This window comes from Tamandua tetradactyla, chromosome 12, assembly GCF_023851605.1.
Source record: "Tamandua tetradactyla isolate mTamTet1 chromosome 12, mTamTet1.pri, whole genome shotgun sequence".
NCBI lineage: Eukaryota > Metazoa > Chordata > Mammalia > Pilosa > Myrmecophagidae > Tamandua > Tamandua tetradactyla.
Window position 1 is genome coordinate 75,402,989 of NC_135338.1, and position 23,881 is coordinate 75,426,869.

Below are 23,881 nucleotides of genomic sequence, written 5' to 3' on the forward strand. Positions count from 1 at the left end.
TTTTCTCACTATAAGATTTTCCAACTCTCCTTCATGCCTTTGAATCTCTGTCATACACAAGTGATAATGACTGGCTCCATTGTTATGGCAAGCCCTAAATAAATAGCTTTTTTTGTTCTCATTTGGGTGTTTGTCATTTATTTCCAGTTATCCACTGAGGTCTAGTCTGTACTGCCTCTAGCTTTCGACCAAGTGTAGTACTTAGAGAAGCCCCTTGTGCCTTGCTGCTTATTGAGTCCACACTAATATATTACATCAGTACCTGTTCTGAACTGTGCTCCCTGTGCACTGAGATTTTTGGCTATTTATTCTCCATTTAGCACCTAGGTTTTGTTATTGGTTCCCATTTGCTTGGCATCCTTGGTGGAATTATCCCATTCCTTTTCCTCCCTTTTTGCTATTTTACTGTATGTTACCATTTCATGTTGTGCTGTTTAAAAGTGTTGTTATCATAAGGAGAACTATGACATTGCTGTTTAAGTTGGCCTCAAATACCGGTAAATTTGTGATTCTCACCAGACTGGTATCCACTTGAGCAAATTTTGCAGTGACTCGCAAATAAAACCATATGAGGTTCCCCATCTGTCTTTTCTTTTGGTCCTGAGGGCTTGGCTTTGAACGGAGAGAGAATCCTCTCTGGTTTTCTTTCTGCTAGGTATATGTTCAGAGGTGGCTAACCATCAAGTTGAAGTTCTGGGACCCAATGAACTCAGGCATTACATTCTGACTGACTGCTGCCAGTTCTTGCAGAGTTATCTAACACATACTGTCATTACAATTCTAATTCTTTCCAGATGGCATAACTTCACTAAAGATGATTTGGGCCTCCAATGATCACTCTTTGGAATATATGACTTGACTAAAATTGTTCATTTGAGAGGTGACTGTTTTAGTGTCCTGGCCACTAAAACAAATACCATAAAAGGGGTTGGCTGAACAACAGGAATGTATTGGCTCATGATTTCAGAAGGTAGAAGGTCTGCTTCTTCCTGGGTTTGGTATCTTTAGCTGGCTGGCAGTGTTTTCTGTTCCATGGCTTTTCCTTCACATGGCAGTGCACATGGTGGCATCTTCTTTCTCTTCTGGGTTCTATTGACTCCCAGCCTTGTCTGTCCCCTATGGCTTCTCTCACCCCCTGACTTTCACTCAGCTTATAAAGGACTCTAATAATCAGGATTAAAGCCCAACCTGGTTCAGTTGAGCCACACCTTAACAGAAGTGATACCCTGAAGAACTCTTATTTCCAATGGGCCCACACTCACTAGAATGTAGACCAAGACCAAAACACATCCAAATTGAGGTACACAAGTCAATTCACCACAGCATTTTAGGAAAGAAAGGGAATGAGCTTTCTCAGGCAAAATGGGCAGTACTTTTTGATTGGTATGCAGAATCTCCAAACAAAATTCTGGATCAAATTTTCTTCACTAAAAGATTCACTGGTCAAAGCTAATGAGCAATTTGAGAAACTTAAGCAACAACAAATTACACTAATTTCCCTAGTAAATGCTCCTGCTCTTTGTTCTCCAGTTGCCTCCCTATGTCTAGCTTTCCCTCTTCCTCTTCACCTTCCTCTCTCCTGTACTCTCTCAACTCCTTTTTCCTCATTCCATTGTCCAGATCTCTTTCTTTTCATGACAACTAACCTAGAACCCTCAAAATGTAGTTGTCTCTAAAGACCCAACCTTACTTTGAGCCTGTTATACAAGCAACTGTCAAATTTAACCTTGGATGCAAGTTGAATAAGAGCTATAATTAAGGATTTCCCTAAACTCAGACAAGACCAGCAACTCGTCATAAAGGAATTAGAATTGCCTTGGATGCATATGACCCAGAGTTATCTGACCTGTATCAACGTGTACCCATTGGTCAGAATCTCAGATGCTAAATCCTGGAGAACAAAAGGCAATCAGACTGAGCTGGAAAGGGGTTTACAGGATCCCTCTTTCCCCCATAAACCTGAGGGACATAAAAAGGCCTGAAAAGTAGGGCAAAGTCTCCTAAAAAGCTTTACATGAAACATTTTGCATAAAACTCAATCGAGAGTTCCGGCAGAGAGGTCGATGAAAGAGGTCTGGCAGGTGGCACGGGGAAAAGCCGAGCGAGGCCTGCGCTTCCAGGGCCTTCTGCGCTTCAGGACCCTACTCCGGGTAGGCTGGGGACTCTGGGGAGGCCTTTTTCCCTGCCCTGCGCAGACCCGGAGTTTTCGCAGCCATTGCCCATTGGCCCCGCCAGGCCCTGAGGCAGCGGCGGAATCCTGCCTCCCCTTCTCCCATGAAGTCCTGAGGCCTCGCGGAGCCTGGACGCCCGGGGTCGCCAGGGCTCCCTACCTGGACCTTCCCGGAGGCGGGCGTGGCCGGGAGAGAAGAACAGAATCTTCCAGAGCGTGGAGCGCCCAGAAGGCGGGTCTGCCTGGACTCAAGTTCGCCATCTCTTCCGGCATTGGAGCCGCGCAGATCCGGGATCTGGTGTGATCGCCCGTTCCCAACAACAACGGTGGGCAAAGGCCTTAAGGAGCCTGGAAGGTGAGCTGAGCCCTGGACGCCAACAGGAGGGAGGGTTAGCCGGCCATCAGGCGGCTAGTCTTCATTCTACCAGACCTTACTTGATGGGAAAGAAGAGAAAAATAAGAAGGAAGTAGCAGAATGCAGAGTGGTACATTTGTCCAATAAGAAGTGCCCACCTTTGGAAAGATTTACTGGCCGTTTATAGTAGGCCTGTGTTCATAGTTTGGAAAAGCTGCTCTCAATTTGCCCCCCAATCTCTTTAAAGTAAATTTGGCCACATCTAGGTTTTCTAGATGTAAAGAGGTTGCTGACTTATGGTAATGTACAGTTAGAAAGCATGCATCTTGTCATGCCCATTTGTTAGAAAAAAAAAAGGAAATGTCTTCAGGAAATGACTTTGTAATGGAATTTAGACTGCCTCTGGAAGTGACACATGGAGCAACACGCATCCATGCTTGTTCTGTGGATTAAAGGGCATGGAGCACAAGGCTGTGAGGAAGAGAAGATTCTATGCCAGCCTGGACATATTTAGAAGACATTTCCCTGTTAAAACCATTGTCTGTGTGTGCATTTCAATCCTCACTGTTCTACATATAGTTGAAAATGCCATGTCCTTTTTGAAATGTCTCTTCCGAGATGTTCAGAGGTGCCTGACATATGTTACAAGTAGAGGTAGTAAAAGAACACATTTTGCAATTATTTTTTTCTTAAAATTGTTTGAAATATTGTGGGGGTTTTTTTGGAATGGCCAAATCACTTCTCTGAGTTGCAAACATTTTGTGTACTGGTTTGGGGGAAGAGGGAGAAGGAAATGCAAAGGGCTCTATGTCAGTGTTTGTAATGAGGCAAGATTAACTACTGTCCCTATGTTTGTGTATTTGGCTGTGTATATAGTATGTATAATAGATGAACATGTCCAAATTTATATCTAGTGTTCTGGATGTGAAAGAGGTTGCCAGTGTATGACAAATATTGTTAGTGAACTAATATATCTTGTATATTTTGTGTTAAAATTCCTAGGAAAGATTGTTTTCTGAAATTTTGAGCATTGTAGCCTCCAAGGTTGGTGGAGGAGGGATAAAAACGAAGGGTTTTACACAGAATGTTCTTGTTTAGAAGTCATTTTCAGATTAACTGTTGTTACATGTATGCAGTTTATTCAAGACTACTCTGTACAGAGTGGACAAATTAAGTCCTTATTTGAAGCACCAAATCTGTCTATATGTTTAGAAGTGCCGGATGTATGTTAAAAGTAGAAGTAGTAAAATATTACTTTGTAAATATCATTTTGCTCACATTCATAGGACATAGTGTATTTTGGAAATGGTATTGTTGAACCATCTCAGTGCGCAGCCTACTATTGTTTACATACTCGTTCAGTGGTTTGGAGGAGGTAGGAGGGAAGCAGTTGCAAAAAAAAAAAGGTAATGTGCTAGTGTGTTCAAACTTTTTCTGTATGTTCTGTGCATTGTGTTTGGCTGTATAAATAGTGTATATATATTGGACAAATGAGTCCTAATTTTGCAACATCAAGTCTGTAGATGATAAAGACGTTGCATGACAAAGTAGAGTTAGTAAAATTAGCATGTTTTATATCCTTTATGTTGAACTTCACTGGATAGCTTGTCTTCTGTAAATGACTTTTGGATATGAATTTGTTCAACCACCTCTAAGCATTACATTTGCCTGCACTTGTCTGCTGAACTGGTCGTGGAGAAAAGTGAGGAGAGAATGGTTTGAGGCCAAGGTGGTCATGTTCAGGAGATACCTTAGATTATAACTGTTGTTCTGTGTGTGCAGTTTTTCATTTGTTGGTTTTAAAAAATACTGTGCATTCATTGGACAAGAAAATTCTTATTTGAAATATCTAGTCTTTCTAAATGTTTAGAAGTGCTTGTTGTGTTTAAAAACAGAAACAGGAGGCTAACACTGTAAGTATCTTTTAAACATTGGTGAGAAATATTGTCTTTGGGAATGGAATTGTTAAACCGCCTCTGAACATTGTACTCTTGTACTTGTCCATTGGTTTGAAGGAGGTGGAGGGAAGAAATGGCAAAAGCTGTTTTACTAGTGTGTACTAAAAAATTTCTGATCATCCATTGTCTTGTATGTTATGTGAATTCTTTTAACTTTGCTGTATTGTATATATTGTGTATATACTGGACAAATGGGTCCTAATTTTATAGTATCTAGTCTCTAGTTATTAAAAAGTTTGCCAGTGTATGACAAAAGTAGAGTTCTAAACTAACACATTTTGCACACTTGTGTTAAAATTCATAGGAAGGCTGTCTTCTGAAACTGACTTTTGGAAATGAAATTGCAAATCCACATTTAAGTGACACGTTTGCCTGTAACTCACCTACTAGGTTTGTAGTGGAGAGAAGGAATTGGGAGAAATGAAGGGCTCTAGACCCACTGTTTCCGTTTAGAAGACACTTTCAGATATAACCATTGTTGCATGTGTGTGGTTTGCTCAACACTGCTGTGTATATGGTGGACAAGTTTAAGTCCTTATTTGAAATATCTAGTGTTTCTAGATGTCTAGAAGTGCACAAAATGTGTTAAAAGTAGAGGTAGTAAAATAACACATTTTGTAGATATTGTTTTGTTAAAATTCATATGAGATATCTTTTGAAAATGGTCAAACTACCTCCAGAGCAGTGCATATTGTGTTTGTGTTGTTTCAGGGAGGTGGGAGAAGGACACATCAAGGGCTTTATGACAGTGAGTATATAGTTAGGCAAGATAAACTATCATCCTTCTATGTTCTGTGCGTTTTGTTTTACTTTGCTGTGTATATAGTGTCTATAGTTAACAAACGAGTCCTAATTTTTTCATCATGTGGTCTTTCTAGATGTTAAAGAAGTTGCCAATGTATGACAGAAGTACAGTTAGCAAACCAATATATTTTGTACATTTTGTGTTGAAACTTTTTTGAAGACTTTGTTCTGCAAACCACAGAATTTTACTTGTGGAAGCAAAATTGTTAAAATACCCTCTAAGCATTGAAAATACAATGACTGGATTGATAGAGGTAAGAAGGAAAAGAATTCTAGACCAGAATGTTCCTGTTTAGAAGACACTTTTAGATTATATCCTTTGTTAATATATGTGTGGTTTATTTGATGCTATTGTGCGTGTTGTAGACAAATTTAAGTCCTTATATGAAATATCTAGTCTTTCTAGATGCTTTGATTTAACAACATATTTTAAAGGTAGAGAATTTAAAATAACACTTTAAATATTTTTCTGTTAGTACATGGGAATAGCATTGTTAAACTAGATGTCTTGGAACAATATGCTGAGGGGGATGATAGTGGGGCCAGGGAAGGAAATGCAGAGGGAAGAGTTCTTTTCCCATGAGTTGTTAGATAAGTCCAGATTGTCTGACCATTGTTCTATATAGGCATTTTAGTTTTTGCTGTGCATTAAAGTATAAGTCTTAATGTCCAAAATATGTTAAAAACAGAGATAAAATGAAAGTCCCTATAGAAATGTTCTTGTGTTAGTTTGTAGGAAGGACTGTCTTTTAGGAGTGACCTTTGCTAATCCACTTCTTGGAGCCAGATGTATTTCGGTGCTTAGTCATTGAAATGGTGAAAAAGGAAGAAGAGGAAGAACAAAGAGAAGGGCTCTTTGCTGGTATCTTTATATCTAGATGACAGTTTTAAATTATAGCCATAGTTCTATGTGCATTTTTTTTTTGGTAAAATACCTGTGTTTTTTGTGGATAAGATCCTTTATTTCACAACATCTAAGCTTTTTTAGATATCTTGAGGTGACAGTGTATAATAAATAGTAGAGCTAGTGACTTAATGAATTTATAAATATCATTTTGTTAATATAATAGAAGCATCTTTGACATGGAATTGTTAAACCACCTCTGAGTAGTATGCATCAGGACTTGTTCATTGGATTGATTGCAGAGGGACAGAAGAAAGTACAGGGAGAGGGATGTATGCAGAAGTATTAATATTTTTTCTCTTTTTTGTGTGCTGAGCGGTGGGGATCACATTTCATTCTTTTTCCATATGAATATCCCCTTATGGCAGCATTATTTGTTGATTTTTTTTTCTTTTTTTTTTTTTTCTGGGCTGGGGTGAGTGCATGCGCCAGGAATCCAGTCCAGGTCTCCTGCATGGTGGGCAAGAATTCTACCAGTGAACTACCTGTGTACTTCTCCTATTTCCATTTTGATGCAACATCTTTTAGCTGTACCATAAGGAAATGTTGTTAAATAACTCGGTGGAAAAATACCTTGCTATTATTTTGATATAGAACTGACAATGAATTCTCTTAGATGTATTAAACTTTTTGTACTCTTGCTTTATGTCTAATTTTGAATTGAGCATTAAGGGAATGCAGTATTTGTAACTGCCAATATCTATAGAGGCCTGTTACCATTTTTGTCCTTTATGAAATTTTTATTCTCAGGAGAGGCAGGAATACATTTTTCCCGATTGAGTTGGTGTCATGTATTGTTGTTTATCACAGTATTCATGGCTTTAGGATTTTGAATTGGTAAATATTCATGAAAAAAATGTGACACTTTCTGTGTGAAATAAAAATATAAATATAAACATAAAATATGTATGCCCATAAAATACCTAGAAGGATATGTCAAGCTGTAAACTGCTTGTGATTCTGGATGACTTTTGTGTTCTTTTCTTCTTGTGCTTTTCGGTTTTCTATATTGCAAAATTAACTTAAAAGTTTAAAAAAATGAATATTTTAAAAACTTGAAAAAATCCATTGAACTATATTCAGTTGTGCAAACAGAGAAACGTTTAAATTATTAGGAGATTTTCAGGAAATACTAAAAAAAAAAGCCTTCTGCCAACATTTTGGAATGAAAGAAAGTGCTGACATAATAATAGCCTTTTCATCTCATTTTGCCAGTAGAGTTAAACCTGATATTGGAGACCTAATTTGAGAACAGAAATAAGAATGGGAAATAGCCCCTTCATGGAACTTTTTTTTTTAATTAAAGAAGTTATAATTTTACAGAAAAATCATGCATAAAACACAAAGTTTTCATATACTGCCCTATTATTAACACTTTGCATTAATGTGATACATTTGTTACAATTAATAAAAACATTTTTATAATTGTACTATTAACTACAGTCAGTGGTTTACATTATGGTTTACAGTTCATGTTACACTGTCCTTTTTTTTTGTCATTATCTATGACCACTTTTGAATGCATCTAATCTTGACTGGCAGAACATTATGAAAGGGTTTAGAACAAAAATGAGACAGGATCATAAATAAACTCATGGTCCTGAATATCAAGCATTTAGGTGTCTTACTTCCTAACCAGCCATTTACTGACAAGGACACTTGTATCCTCCGCTTGCCCCTGTAACACTCCCATCTTGCCAGCGAGAAACCGTGTGGACAAGGATATCCCTTTGTTAAAGACTTCAGGGTCATCAACAATATTATTATTCCTTGCTTCCTGGTAGTAGTACTTGACCCAAATACTATCCTGTACTGGTTTTAAAGTGTTGTATACCCTAGAAAAGCCATGTTCTTTAATCCTGATCCAGTATCATAGAATGGAATCACTTTGATTAGATTATCTCCATGGAGAGGTGACACTCCCAACTTGTGAGTGTGGCTTTTGATGAGGTTATCTCCAGAAAGATGTGACATGCCAAATTATGGGTGTGACCTTCTGAAGAGATGGAGAAGTGACTCCACCCATTTGAGGTGGGTCTTGATTAGTTTGCTGGAGTCTTTTAAAGGGGAAACATTTTGGAGAAACCTCAGAAATGGCAGAGATGCTTGGAGATGCAGACATTTGGAGAACAGAGCTCACACAGCTAGAGACTTTTGGGGATAAAGAAAGAAAATGCTCCAGGATTAGTTGTTTGAAATGAGAAGCCAAAGACCCCAGCAGATGCCAGCCATGTGCCTTCTCAGCTGATAGAGGTGTTCTGGATGCATCAGCCTTCTTGAGTGAAGATAACCTCTTGTTGGTGCCTTAATTTGGACATTCTCATGGCCTTAGAACTGTAAACTTGCAACTTATAAAATCCCCTTTCTAAAAGCCATTCCATTTCTGGTATACTGCATTCAGGCAGCTTAACAAACTAATACAGATTTTGTTACCAGAGATGTGGTGTGCTACCAGTTTGCAAACACCAAACACATTGGAACAGCTTTTTGAATGGGTAAGGGGAAGATCCATCAGACAACAAGATTTTCCACAAATATTCTCTAGATAACTCCATCTCTAATCTTGGCTTTTTCTGAAAGGGCTGACTGGGTTTCATATTTGGCTAAATCATCATGTGAGGCTCTGTTCACTGAGTTCTCACTTTATGAAAGCCCAGAACTTTCCAGACCATCGATTTCTGTCTTCTTTATACCCAAGAGTTCAGTTCTCAACTTGTCTCGTTCTTGTTGCATTTTACCATGACCTGCAAGGAACAGCCAGGCTACATTTTCATATTTAGTTTGGAAATTTCTTCTGCTAAATATCCAAGTTCATTATTCTCAAATTTTGCCTTCCATCCAATTCTAGCATCTAATTTTGCCATATTTTCTACCACTAGAATATAAGGGTTGCCTTCTTTCCAGTTTGCAATGACACATTCATTATTTCTATTTAGAGCCTCATTAAAGGTATCTTTAGAGTCCACATTTCTACCAACAGTCTCTTCATAGCATTCTAGGCCTTCTGTATCAAGCTTCTCACAATTCTTCTAGAATTTGTGTACTATATGAAAAAATCAACAATTTTTTTTGTTGCTTGATCTGTATGAACAAACCCACCACAAGTCTGGACTAAAAGGGAAAAATTTAAGGAAAAATGATTCCAAAGGCAGAACCATGGAAGCTAAGGTTTGAAGCCAGAAAACCTCAGGTTAGGAGAACAGACCCACCCATACATGTGGAGAGAGTGAGTTTGCCCCAGAAGTGGGCCTTCCACTTCATTGCTCAGGAAGAGATGTTCTGCCCCAGTCATCAGAGAAGGTGAAGTGCATAAAGCGGATTGGGGTGAGCCTGGCTGCCACCCATTATTCTGGAGGAGTATAATGGGTGCCCCAGAGATGGCAGAAATCCAAGGTGCTACCCTGAAGCTTGGAGAGAGTGGAACCTTGAAAAAAGTGGTCCTCCCAATGAGTTCCAGTGTTGTAACTCACTCCAGAATTTGAGGAGAGAGAAAAGCCATTGCATAGGCCCTTGGAAAATATGTTGGTTTGAAAATATGTATCCCAGAAAGGCAGCTGTTTCTTCTGTTCCTAATTCAATACTGTAGCGCAGTAAATTTTTATTAGACTATCTCCGTGGAGATGTGACATACCCAACTGTGGGTGCAATCTTTTGATTAGATGGAGATGTGACTCCACCCATTCTACGTGGGTCCTGATTCATTTAATGAAATCCTTTTAAAGAGGAAACATTTTGGAGAGAGCCAGAAAGATAGAAACCTCAGAAATGACAGAGCCAACAGAAACTTCAGAGCAGAGCTCACAAAGATTTTAGCATATTACAAAGAGAGACATGGATTTTGAAGATGCTTGGAGCCCAGCAGATGTGGCCATGAGATGTTAAGCAAACCTGAACCTGGAGAGAGCCAAGGGAAGTCAGCCAAGAGATGAAAGCTAGTCCCAGAGAAGCGAAGTGAGGAATTTCCGCAGGAACAGAGGCTGAAGGCATGGAACCCTGGAGCAAGGGACCAAGAGATGCCAGCCACATGACTATCCAGCTGATACATGCATTCCTGAATGACTGGCCTTTCTTGAGTGAAGGTAACCTCTTGTTGGTGCCTTAATTTGGACACTTTTATTTCCTTAGAACTGTAAACTTGTAACATTAAATTCTGTTTTTTAAAAGCTCTTCCAGTTCTGGTATATCTCATTCCTTTAGCTTTCAAACTAGAACAGAAATGTTGGGACTGCTGCTTTCTAAAGCCCCCATAAACGACTCTTGGACATTGAAATCTAACTTGCTTTGCAGATTTTCAGAACCGTGTGGGACCTTTGACCCGTTTCCTTCCAATATCACCTTATGGAAATGGGAACATTTATCCTATGACTGTCCCTCCTTTGTATATTGGCAGCAGATTACTTGTTATGAGTTTCACAGGTTCAAAGCCAGAGGATAATTTTTTTTGCCTTAGAACAGATGATGCCTGCTACTAACTTTTATAGATTTTGTGCTGTTTCTGATTTTATATTGCATTTGCATTGTTACTGGAATGGTTTAAGATTTTGAGATATTGTGATGGAATGTATGTATTTTGTATATGGAAAGAACATGTCTTTTTGGTTTCCAGAAAGTAGAATGTGCCAGTTTAAAAGTGTTGTAACCCAGAGGGATTTGAGCAGTGAATAAAAAAAGTATTTGCAAAGTTGCCTTGCGGGAATGGTGAGAAAGGGGGAAAATTCAACTTCCCCAAGTGGAGAATTCTTGATATTCTCACAAGCAGTAGGGACAACCAAAACAATAGGCTGAGTCCCCAATCTTGGGGTTTGTTCATATGAAACGTAACCCCACAAAGGATAGGCTAAGCCTATTTAAAATTAGGCCTAAGAGTAAAAAAAAAAATGTTGTGATACCCCAGAAATGCCATGTCTTTTAATCCTGAGTCATTATTGTAGGATGGAATCACTTTTGATTAGATTATCTCTAAGAAGATGAAGTGTATCCAATAGTGGGTGTGGCCTTTTGATTAGATGGAGATATGACTTTGCCCATTCAGGGTGGGTCTTGTTAGTTTACTAGAGTTTTTAAAAGGGGAAACATTTTGGAAACATCTCAAAATGACAGAGACACTTGGAGATGCAGGTGCTTGGACAACAGAGCCTACACATATAGAGACCTTTGGAGGTGAAGAAAGAAAATTCCCCTAGGGAAGCTGTTGGAAATGAGAAGGCAAAGACTGCAGCAGATGCCAGCCAGATGCCTTCCCAGCAGGTATAGGTTTTCTGGATGACATCAGCTTTTCTTAAGTGAAGGTAACCTCTTGTTGGTGTCTTAATTTGGACATTTTCATGGCTTTAGAACTGTAAACTTGCAACTTGTTAAATCCCCTTTATAAAAGACTTTTGATTTCTGGTATATTGCATTGTGGCAGTTTAACAAACTAATACAGATCCTGTCATAAATTCCTACTGTCACTTGCTTCACTGTAGTGGCTCTTTGCTCTGACTTTTTGAGCATGCCTCTATACCAACACAGTACCTTTTTGCCTTCACCTGGTAGGACAACAATATGCCCAAACAGTCCTGCCTCACGGGTTCACTGAGGCCCCCTACTATTTTTCTCAGATTCTCAATCAAGACTTGAAAGATTTAAATTTTCCTGTAAGATTCAGTTCTGATGCAGTATGTTGAAGATCTCCTATTTTGTTCAGAGAACAAAGACGCCTATAAAAAAGATTCTATTTACTTGTTCTCAGCCTTAGCAAAGAAAGGACAAAAGGCTTCAAAAGTTAAAATACAATTTGGCCAAAGCACAATACCATTATTTGGGAGATGGACTATTTATGAAGAGAAGAACATTCTTTCCTGATGGATTAAAAATTATACAAACTTATCCTAGACCCCAGACAAAGTAACAATTGATAAGATTTCTAAGTTCAATTGTAATTTCAGACAATGGGTGTCAATGATTATTTCTGGGATTGTGATACCTCTTTATGAATTGGATATGTCTTTGGTAAGGGACCCTTTCCCCTGTACCCTTTTTTCATTAGCTTCCTTCCCTATGTATCCCTAACGACAAAAAGCTCTTTTTGTCTATTTGTGCATAGCACAAATCTGGAGTTGAAACCCTTGGAGTTTTAACTCAACTTCATAGGAACCAACAAAATCCCACTGCTTACCATAGCCTCACCATTAACAAGGTTATAAAGACTTCTTCCCCTTGCCAGTTTATAATTAGTTTCCACCATAAAACTTGTTGATGTTTGTACTGAATTAGTTCTAGTCTTCCTATTTGACCTCCCCATTTTACATGCAGTACAGACATTATTACTGACTGAGAACACACAACACTTTTCAGCCAGCCAACTAACTTCATGAGATTCTATTGCTCTCACCCTCTGATATTACTGCTCAGAGCTGCAACACCCTGAATCCTGCCACTCTCTTACTCCTACCAGAAGAAGAGGAACTTCATGATTGTCTTACCTCAGTTAGGGTATTTTCTTTACCTCACTCAAATTTATTAGAGACTCATGTTGTAAACTGTGACCTAAGATTATTTGTTCATAGATCATACTTCAAAACTGAACCTGGGGGTTATTAAGCAGAATATGCTATCACTAACTTAGGCTCTCCTTTAGAACATCATTCCCTATTTGAAATAAATTCTTCCTGGCTGACAGAACATATTGTACTTCCTAGAGCTTTTCAAAAGCCAAACACTATGGAACAAACATATATATATATATAGACAGAAGGTATGATTTTGGAGTAGTACATAGTTTTGTGATGCTTTGGAAACAAAGAAGTTTTGTCACCTCTGCTGGAATTCCTATTAAAAGGAACATTTTCATGCATTACTACTTCTTAGAGAGGCCCTATTATAAATATGGGACCATGCAAAAAGAGATAATAATGAAGCTAAAGAAAATACTCTAGCTTATCGTTATGCCAAACAAACAGCCTAAACAATGTTATGGTTCTCTCTAAAACCTAAAAAGATGTATCCCTGGAGGGGCTCAAAGAGGCTGTTATAAAATATCACTGTTCAACCCCTGATTTTTTAAGGGAAGAATGAAAAAATCTGGCTGTATCCTTCACTCAGATAATCTCTGGCACACCAAAGAAGACTGGTTGCAGAAGATGACTTTAAATTGGATATGAGCTAAATATCTCCATGAATCTGCTCATCTTGTAATGAATAAGTTGGTAAAGATCTTAAATCAACATTGATGAGGAAACTTAAAAAAAAGACAGCTGAGGTTATTTTTCAAGGCTCCATATTGGTTGGTTGGTTAGTTTGTTTTTGCATGGGCAGGCATCAGGAATCGAACCTGAGTCTCCGGCATGGCAGGTGAAAATTCTGCCATTGAGCCACTGTCGCTCTGCCCAACTGAGGTTATTTTTGAATCATGTGTCACCTGTAAATAAAATCATTCTGGAAAAACTTGGAAATAGCCAGGAAGCAAAACCTCAAGAACCTTTGAATACTTTCAGATGTGTTTTATACAGCTTTCACCATTGTTGAAATTATGTCATAGAAATTATGTTTCTATTTTTGAATAATTGAAGAATTTCCTTGCATAAAACTTACAGCCATTAGAATTGCTAAAAAGATCTTTGATTTTGTTTCCGAACTGGCACATACCAACTTTTATATCAACTGATCAAGGCGTACACTTTTTGGGAATCATTATGAAAGGACACAGTAAGATGTTAGCCCCTTACTCCAAAACTAGACTGTCCTTACCATCCACAATATTTTGAAGAAGTTTAAAGAAACAAAAGCATCTTTAAACTAAATTAGTGATACTTTCATGAACATTTGTGCACCTTTGGTCAAGGTTCTCCCATCATGCCTTCTGAATATATTGTCCATTCCCTTGCAGACACATTGGTTTTCTACCTATAAATTGGTAACTCAAAGATCCATGCATTTAGGGATTTCATCTCTGATACTACCTTATGCCCAGCTGAAGGCAGACATAATGAGAATATTATAAGGGAGTCATATTCATATTCAGTCCCATCACCAACAGATTAAAGCCACTTTCCCACATTTTCAAAACCTGCAACTAGAATTTTTCATCTATTCCCTCACTGGAGGGAATGTTAACAACAAATACAGAAGTAAGACTTCAGAGGGTCACCCTTTGGGTTCATATTTCATATTAAAGAAGCAATTCAGAATTTCACAAAATTGGAAATCTACTCAAATACAGAAGCAAAAACTTGGGTTCTCAGAGAAACTCTGGAAGCAGGTGACACAAGACCTTTGGAAAAAGCAGTTGACCTCAGACGGTGGACAGCTTCTGCCAAAGACAAGGGAGAGAATTCTGTCTAATGCCTGTTTTGTTTTTTTTTATCTGCTTGTTATAATCATTCTCATTCTCGTTTTGTATGGGCGCTTAGTTTTCATCCTGCCATAATGATCTCTTTCCTCTTTTCTCCCTCCTTGTTATAACTGTTAGTTCAGAACATGCTTATTTTAACGCCATTCTTAGAATATCCCAAACATTAGCCACTGTCCAAAATTTTACTCACTACTGGATATGCCAGCCATCACCAGACCCCATGATAAAATCTTCTGTGCAATTCTAGTCTCATTAATCAAAACCATACAGAATTACTCTGATCATTTTTCCACTTCCATCTACATGGACAAATGACTTTAAATTAATCAACCTGTTTCATTTTCTTTCCCAGAAAAGGAGCCAGTCATTAAAATCTATTGACCAGACCCTAGGAAATTCTAAATTTGAATTCAACAACTTTTGAAGGGTGATGAGTCAAATACTCGCTTCTTGGAAGAGGCTAGTAGAGATCCAAATATGCAGCCCAGTTAATGTAGGGCCTTGGTACTAACCTTATGTAAAAAAATCTCCTTTTTTCCCTGTAGCTTCATGTGCCCTTACTGCCTACAAATTTGCCAGGTTGACTGTTCCTGCTTGCCTCAAACTACTACCTCATACACTTTAGGAATAGAATTCTGAGACTCATCTATACACAGACACCTTAATTCTAAAAGTCAGCATGGATGGAAATTCTAACCCAGGCATGAACTCCAAAATAAGGCCACTGTAGATTGTTTAGGTATATTCCCTGAAGGAATTATTAACTCATTGCTTATGTGAACAATCAGAGCAATGCTACTATCAGTTGGAAACACAAATAGGAAAAACTGTAAGAACTGTACCACCAACTCTGGAAGAAATTATTGACAATATCACCTCTGCCTTAGATAGAATACAGATCAGTCTTAACTCATTTTTATGAGCAGTAATAGACATTCGCTTTGCTCTAGATTTCTGGTTAGCCAGTTATGGTAGTGTCTGGACCATTGCTAATCCTTTTGCTATACTTGGAACAATGAAATAAGCAAAATAGAATATTTCTATACTTGGAACAGTGAAATAAGCAAATTAGAATGGCTATAAATGGCCTTAAGCCAAAAAAAAATGGCTTGTTTCTCTAAGGTTCATTTTCATGGTTTATGGGATTTGATCCATTGGTCTGAGTTGGGCAATTGGGGCTCCTGGTTCTGAAACATCTTATATGGATTACTAATTGTTCATTTTGTTTTTCTTACATAGCTATCATGATATGGTCAATTACAATCTATCCAAAGTCTTAAATGCTTCTATGTAGCTGCTCTATCATCAGTTGATCACTATGATGACACAACAACAAAAAAGTCCAGAATAGCTTGCAGTACAGTTGACTAGGGAGATGACTGAACAATCCCTGGGTGGTAAACACCTGGATTTCACTTTTTTTGAATTGGTCACCCTCATGCAAGAGAGATACTGACTACAAGAGGAGACTGAGTGACCGAATAAACAAACAGACAATGTCCACACTATATAGAACAATAGAATTCTGACCCACAACCTCTGCAGGACCCCGTCCAGAAAGCTGGTCTTCTTGGACAGCAGTTGGCCCAACTTCTTAAGTAATTGGCCCCAACACAGTCAGGAATTAATAACTGCCAGCTTCCTTATTTTTTTGCCCCCACTTTCTACTAGAACAAACCAGAGAAAGCCAAATATGTTCACCAAACCAATTACATAGGATGCCCTACCTCTATTTACCCACCTCCTGTATCCCTATGGCAACAATCTCTAATTACAGCATATCTAAATTCTTCCCTTTTCTCACTATAAAGGCTTTTCCACTCCCTTGTCTGCCTCTGAGTCTGCAGAATGATGGTGACTGAATCCCTTGCTATTGCAACACTGAATAAATAGCCTCTTTTCTCATTTGGGTGGTCTGTCTTTATTTCTGCATGGAGACCCTCAGTCTCAGGGATACAACTTCTAGAATAAAAGCACATAGGAGCTGTAGGAAGAAAAGGAAACCTCACTGTCCCTCTTTCATTGCTCTTTGACTCAAAGTTTTGTCTGGGAAGCCTGGTATCAAGGAATTTGGCTACCAAAAAGTTGTAGAAAACTCTTTTGTCTAATAAATCCATAGTCTCAATCATTGGCTATAAAATTGTTGATAATTTTGGCACTAAATGGAGACAATTTTCAATCTGCACTTTTATATTTTATAGATACTATAAAATTATAAATTAGCCTTTATTTCATTCATTCTATTTATTTACAGTATCATTTATTACATTGTTTTGTTTTATTTTTAATTATTTTCAGCCAAATATGCACAGTGATATTTGTAACACTGAGAAGATGAATATCCTAATGCCAGTAACTAAGAACTATTTAGAACAGCTGGAGATGCAGTGGGGAGTTGTAGTCAAGAACATGTCTGTGGAATCAGAGAGATCTAGGCTGGATGTTGGCTTCCCAGCTCAGTAGGAGTGTGACCATGAGCAGATTTCCTACCCTCTGTTAGCCTGTTACCTCATCTGTAAATGTGCTTTTAAAATGCGCAATTTGTGAGGATTAACTGAAAACTCAATAAATCTCTCACAGTTAATATCCAATGCTATTCTTGCTATTTTTGGCATAGTGTGAGTACAAAATACTTACTAATGGTAGTTACCTGTCTTACCATGAAATGATCCCATGGGGAAGAAGATAATTTACACATACAGGAAATGCCTCTCCTAAAAAGTTACATTTAGGCTGGGACCTGCGGGAAAGAGAGATGGTTAGCAAGGTACCTGTCAGAGAGGGTCAACTAAGATTTTGTTCTCCTCTTAATGAAGAGTGTTGAATCCCTTTAAGCAGGTCAATGGGAAGCAGGATTTTGTCTGCTAGAAAAGGATATCTCTGCCTATCTCCCTGAAATGGGGTGGAAGGAATGAGAGGAGAAAATGGGAGGCAAGTTATGAACTAATCCCAGGAAGGATTGTCTGTTTTTTATGGCCCTAGAAATCTTCTAAGTCAGTCCTCTCCTTTCTGGGTTATTTACTTATTAATTTAATTTATTTATATGATACTTTGTCCTCACCGCCCTTGGAGTGAGCTACCTCCTATTGACCCTGGACAAGAAATGCCCTGGATTGCTAAAATCTTGCCTTCTGTGTTCCTTTTCTTACCTTTTATCTATTTATTAAGGATTTTTGTTACTGCGTTTTTGTTCTTCTGTTAATGTAAGTATTATATATTCCTTAAATTTTCTCTTTATGGTCATTCCTTAAATGTATTCTTGACTTTTAAAATTAAGTATTAATTGGTAATTAAACCTTCCAAAAGAATAATGCAAGAACCTTAGAAGACAATAATTTCATTTGCCTCCCTTCTGACTTACATTTATTGCTTTTTATCGATTTTATTTTTACATTTTAAATCACACATGAACTTATAATAATTGTTTTGCAGCATTAGTATTTGTGTATGGTTAGCTGCATATTTATGTTTTCCTTGCATATTTTTTCCCCAATCTCCAACCCTCTATCTAGGAAAATTTTCATTCTACTCAAAAGACAGTCTATATGATTTCCTTTACTGTGGGCTGAGTTTGTTTGTGGATTCTATCTTTATTTAACCTTTATCCTTGAATCAGTTACAGAATTTTAGGCTGGAATTTATATTCTTTCAGTACAGTCAAGAGTTCCTACTGTCTTTGGCTTTTGGCTTTCAGTGGGGCAACTGAGCAGTCATCTGTCTGTCTAATTGTTGCTTCTTCTCTTTAGGAGATAATCAATTCCATATCCTACATCCAACCTAGTGTTGATGTCAGATTGTTTATTTTTGGTCTTTTATAGTTAAGCTCTGATATATTTAGTCTTCCATGGTAGCTATTGGCCCTTTTGAATCTGAGGATAGATGTCATTTATCAGTTGTGGATAATTCTCAGCCATTATTTCTTTACATAGTTTTTTTGGTTTGTTTGTTTTCTTCATTTTCTCTCTTGCTCCTTCCTCTTGGAGACCAAATAAATGTATATTATACATTTCCACTCCATCTTGTATATGCCATCTCTTGCCCTATCTTCTGTACTTCCCATGCTTTTTTCTTTTTATGCTTCATCTGGATAGTTTCTCCCAATCTATCCAAAGAATACTAATTATTTGTAGCATTTTCCTATCTGCTGTTAAACCTGTACATTGATCTCTTGGTTTTAGTTATGCCATATTTTATTTCTGTCATTTCTATTTGGCTTTCTTCAAATATGAAATGTCATATTTTATAGATTCTAAATTCTTATAAAATATGTAATATTGGATTTTATCTTCATTAGAACATATTGATTGTGTGACAATCATTGTACTTGGAAAATTGTTTGTAAAAAACAATTGCGGCCTAGGTTAGCTTAGCTTTCTGCAGAGAGGATCTCCCAGGCCTACTGCCTGGAAGTACTAACAACATGGGATCATCTTCATTCAGTTTCTCAAATTGAGAATTTCTGGTATACTGGATAACTCAAAGCTGGGCTAAGGTATGTGTGAGGGCTAGTTTTCTTCTTGTTTACTTTTTCTTCTGGAGTACAACATTTCAAGGCCCTTACTGTAATTACTGGGTGATTTATCATACACTCACAATCTGTGAACTCAAGCTTCCATCCTGTGAGCTGCTCATTCGCTCTGCTGAGTCTTACAAAATATCAAGGGTCCCTAATACCCAGTTCACCTCTTCATCTTCTCCCACACATTGGGGCTGCTGTGCCTACTATCTTTATAACTCTTTGGTCCTTTTAGGAAATTTTAAAAATGTATATTAATCTGGGTTTTTATTGTGTAAAAGTTCTTTTCAATTACCTGATCTGCCGTTACTAAAAGAGAAAGTTAAAAATCAGTGATATGATTTAGGAGAATTCTGAGAAACAGAATTCTAAATTAATGACATCTTAGAATTCTGAGGAATGTTAATTCTTTAGAAGGCAGTTTTGGTAGTCGGTAGTTATAATCACTCTTCACAACATATGTCTTGTTTTTTCCCTTTCATTAGCATAGTAGTTCATGCTTGTGGTAAGGTGGGGCCAAGTTTCAAAAACTACACTAAACCTTATTTGAATTCTAAAAAGATGATTCCTCTATTGACACTACTCTTAAAGGACAGTGTTATTTGAGACTGGTAGAGAAAAGATCAAATTCTACATGTCTAGTTTTCATTCAATTTGCACAAGAAAAACACTGATTCGTATTATTAACAATGTAATTGAATATGCATAAATGCTTCCACTTTTAGCATAGGGAAATTATACAAATTTCAGGCAGGAAGTAAATCAATATGATAATTTCTCCTTAAGGTTAAAAATAACATCTATGAAAAGAAAAAGGAAAACTCAGAAGAAAGAGATGCTTCATAAAATTCTAATTTCTGAATTTATTATGTCAAATATATAAAATGTGTATATTTTTGGTAATTATCTCTAAATTCAAACTATATATTTACACAGCAAAGTTGCTGCTTTGATCTTTTTATCTTAGCTTCTAATCTCTAATCTTTAAATTAAACATAGCCAACTTAAAGCTTCTCTGCTCTTCTCTTAGACAAAATGATTATTAGCAATTACTTGACTCACAGATTCAAATAATTCCTGTTTTCATATAAGCCTCTTAGATAAGTTAATGTATATATAAATGAATATAACACAATTATAAACGTTTACCCATATATTAAATATGAATTAACATCTTACTCTGTGCCAGCTATGTCAGATGCTAGAGGTTCAGAGAGAACATATGAATTGAACACTTACTATGTGCCAGCTGTGTCAGATGCTAGAGATTCACAGAGAACAGAATAAATGGAGGCATGGGGCATTTGTTTGGAGTTGAAGGCAAGAAATGGTAAATAATGTAATTATGACCTTACCTTTGCTTGTTGTCCCAGATAACTTTTGGCTATTTACTCTTACATTTAACAAATATTTATTGGGCATCTATATGTCCTCAGCAGTGAAGAAACCATGGGAAATGAAAGATAAGACTCTACCTCTCATGAAGTTTCTACTTCAGAGAAGGAAAAAAAAACAAGGAAAAGTTGATTCCAGCAAAGTACAGTAAAGGTCATTACAGTGCTACCAAAGTGCATGGAAGTCAAATCCAGAAAAATTATGGCCTGTTTCATGGATAAAGTTACATTTAGGCTGAGACCTAAAAGACAAGAGAGAGTTGTCCAGGTAATAGAGGTATGTGTGTGATGTGGGGAGATTTCCAAATGGAGCAAACTGCTTGTGCTGAGCTTCCATTTATTTAGTTAACAAATAAGTCATAAAAATTTCTACCTTAAAATCATTAGGATTGGAAATTTAACCTTTCTAGGGGAAAATCACACAATGCCTTTAAGACATTCATGTAATAAGCAGGACTTTGGGCTGGTCCATCAACAAGTTATCTGTCTCTGCTCATACTTGCTTCCCAACATCATTCCATATTTTCTTCTCTTGTGAAAAATCACCAAACTAATTCCCCCACCCATCACCTTCGCTTTTTTCTCAGCCCTTTCCTCTCCTGCTTTATCCTCCTGGTGGATGCCTCAGTGTACTATTCCTGAAACTTTGTTCTGATGGACTTTCATGTCTTGAAGATGTGAATAGTTGTAAAATGGAAATGAAGTTCTCATTGTCAATATCTTGAGTTTATGAAGATTAACCATTGTCTTCCTTATGGGATGTACAGATCTTCAATATGCCTGTGGGTATTAGGGATCTCTAAATCAGGGATATAGTGGCCAGTGTTTCCTTAACATTTTGTTCCCAAGGAAATCAAACATACATCCCTGATGGCCCAGTAGAGTCCTGGAGTCTGGGCATAATTATTAACAGCTTCTCATTTCACTTTCAGAAGCGCCCTGACTTGGACAATATAGTGATTCTAACCATTGAGCATCAATGGAATGCTCCTCAAGTGTCTCACAGATCACAGCTTGGGGAGAAAATGGTCCTCGTCTATTTGAAAGAGGTTCTCTTCTCTTTTCTCACTCCTTTTCTTCCCAACTGAGAGGGAATCTGGACCTTCTCCATACAGTGCTATTTTTTTCACCCTGCATTGGGTAGGCCACCCTAGCATATTCTCTGCCCTTCCTTCCAGAGAAAAAGTAAGGAAACCTTACTGTTCAATGTATTCACTGAGCTCTGTCCATGAATACTGCACTTACTGACTACATTCTCCAGGAAGATATTCAGGTTTGTGATAATTAGGTATATACAATTTAGTACCCAATATCATGTGCACCATGCTTAAAGCATTGCCTGGATGATCTCACTAATTGTGATAAGTGCTGCTCCATGTCAATTCTAAATGTTAAATATCCAAATTTACAGATAATACCTCGTATGTTCATGAATTGGAGACTACTTCTGTATATAATTCAAACATATATTGTGCTGGTTTGAAACTCTTACGTACCCCAGAAAAGCCATGTTCTTTTAATACTGATCCAATATTGTAGGGTGGGTGGGACCTCTTGATTGGGTTGTTCCCATAGAGATTTGATCTGATTGTGGGTGAGACTTTTTTATTCGAAGGAGATATGACTCTGCACTAAAGGTGGGTCTTGATGAGTTTACTGGAGGCCTTTAAGAGGGAACATTTTGGAGAATGCATTGACACAGATATTTGGAGATGCAGAGGAAAATGCCAGAAGGACACACAAGATCTGCAAGAGCCATTTGAAATCAGAAGCCAAGAGAGGAGCCCAGCAGAAATTACCATAGGCATTCCCATGAGAAGATGCTAAGGAAGCCAGAACCCAGAGAAGCCAGGTGAAGGCCCACAGATGCTTAGAGAGGAAGTCATTGGAATCAGAAGCACAAAGTAACAAACCAGGAGCAAGGACCTCAGATGCCAGCCATGTGCCTTCCCAGATGACAGAGAAATCTCAGACACCATTTGGCTTTTCTTTTTAGTCAAGATATCTTTCTCCAGATGCTTTAGTTTGGATATTTTTATGGTCTTAGCACTGTAAACTTGTAAAATCCTTTTTACAAAAGCCAAGCCATTTCTGGTATATTGCATTTTGGCAGCATTTCTAACTAAAACGCATATTCTTCTTAATAAATTACTAAATCACAACATTTGATGTTCAAGTACTTTGTTAGATCTTGCTTTTCTTAGTACTTACCAGTTGCAGAAAGTTGTACTTTTTTCCTAGAGTAATATTATTTTCTCTCAAGTGTACCTGGACTAACTCTCCCCCTAGAGCATCTTAAAGTAATTCTCATTCCTGTTTATTCCTCTGCTATCCATATTTATGGATAATGAGGTATGCATTACATGGAACCTATTTTCCATGAACCATCTGCCTTTTTCTAGGATGAATACCTTTGAATGTTGAACAGAAGCTTTTAAATCAAAATGAAATAAAATACATATGATTGTATCTATGAAAGAGGACATTCTGGGTGTGGCTTCCTGCCTTTCATTTTGGCCACAAATAAACTGTGACTACTGTGTTTGGGGTTGAATGTATTGGCCTGGCACCAATGGTGGGAATGTAGTTGTGGTCTGACACCCTTTTCTGGAGTGCCTGAAGACAAAACACGCTCCTTGGCAGATAGTAACCTGCCACAAACACCTTCTTCTCCTTTCACCCTGAGCATATGGAAACATTCACTGGAGTCTGCCTAGCTGGGTATGTGGATTTTATGGGAACTGACACACTCCTACTCCTATAGCTTTTTTTTTTTTTTTGGTATATAGAACACAAGAGAGAGCGTTGCAACATAGACCATCTTCCTTCATCACTCCCTGAAGATTGAGACCTGCTGGCCATGAGGGCCTGATGTCCATTAGTGAAGCTGACCTTTCTTTGTCTTTTCTCTATGTCAGTAAAGTTTGCTCCATTCAGCGCCTGTGTAAGTTATGCCTTTATTGGTAACCTGTATTTGAGTGGGTTGACATATTTTCACTATTGGCCACATGGTGGAACTCTTCCCCGGGATGTGGTAACAGGGTCTCTTCCTAGACAGTACCATTTAATGCAATCATAATTCGTTTAATATACATTTTCTTAATGTCTAACCTGAGTTTATAATTTCATATTGCATAACAGGGAACAGAACTTTTTGAAGTAGACCAGACCACAAAAACCCTAGACAGAAGGATGCTGAGTGTACACTCAGATTCTTTGTCGGCAGCTTTCCCTTCAGTCTACAAACCAGAAGGCTGATGGCAGTGGAGATGAGACTGTAAGTGTTAAGTGCAGCTTCTTCCTTCCCCAGCCACAGCCTGCATAGGATGGAATGCCACCTTGCATGCACAGCAAAGTTTCTTGAGTTGTGCAGTCTTTGATTTCGTGAGGCTGAGGAGAAGCTCACGTGGACACAGGGTTTCTTTTTGCAGGAAATAATTATGTTCTT

At 37.8% G+C, this 23,881-nt stretch overlaps 1 long non-coding RNA gene across 4 annotated transcripts in view; it reads right to left on the reverse strand.

The window, feature by feature from the left end:
• LOC143651603 (uncharacterized) overlaps positions 1–19,401 on the reverse strand; it is a 51,682-nt gene extending 32,281 nt beyond the window's left edge. For all 4 annotated transcript variants that reach the window (XR_013160063.1, XR_013160061.1, XR_013160064.1 and 1 more), the window contains exons 1-2: positions 19,335–19,401; positions 17,174–17,263 (exon numbers count right to left, since the gene is read on the reverse strand). This is a non-coding gene — a long non-coding RNA (uncharacterized LOC143651603). The remainder of the gene's footprint in view (positions 1–17,173; positions 17,264–19,334) is intronic.
• Positions 19,402–23,881: the final 4,480 nt, after the last annotated feature.